General features: G+C 56.5%; 1 protein-coding gene across 21 annotated transcripts in view; it reads right to left on the minus strand.

Annotated features, from left to right (window-relative positions):
• CLASP1 (cytoplasmic linker associated protein 1) overlaps nt 1-216 on the minus strand; it is a 285,149-nt gene that overhangs the window by 277,838 nt on the left and 7,095 nt on the right. For 6 of the 21 annotated variants that reach the window (XM_014547901.1, XM_014547899.1, XM_014547900.1 and 3 more), the window contains exon 1: nt 99-195. The exons of 1 other annotated variant lie outside the window; for it this stretch is intronic. The gene's annotated coding sequence lies outside the window, so the exon portion shown is untranslated. Of the gene's footprint in view, nt 1-52; nt 197-216 lie in introns of those variants that run through there. 14 more of the 21 variants (XM_014547907.1, XM_014547910.1, XM_014547911.1 and 11 more) reach the window with 6 other exon arrangements.

A 216-nucleotide genomic window follows, 5' to 3' on the forward strand; every position in this document is an offset into this window, starting at 1 on the left:
GGGGAGGGGCGGGGGCCTGGGCGGGCTGGGGTCTTCCTGCCCTCGCCCTCACCGCATACTTGCAGTCGCATTATTCGCTCGAGTTGCCGCTGCCTTACCAGATCGCCGCCGCCTTCTCCTCCACCCTAATGAGGTTAAGTGCTTGGTGCTGGGATTAAATTAAAAAAAAAAAAAAAAAAAACGAGAGCGCCTGCGCACTGCGCTCTCCCTTTTTCT

The sequence above is a fragment of the Myotis brandtii genome, unplaced genomic scaffold (genome assembly GCF_000412655.1).
Source record: "Myotis brandtii unplaced genomic scaffold, ASM41265v1 scaffold488, whole genome shotgun sequence".
NCBI classification, from domain to species: domain Eukaryota; kingdom Metazoa; phylum Chordata; class Mammalia; order Chiroptera; family Vespertilionidae; genus Myotis; species Myotis brandtii.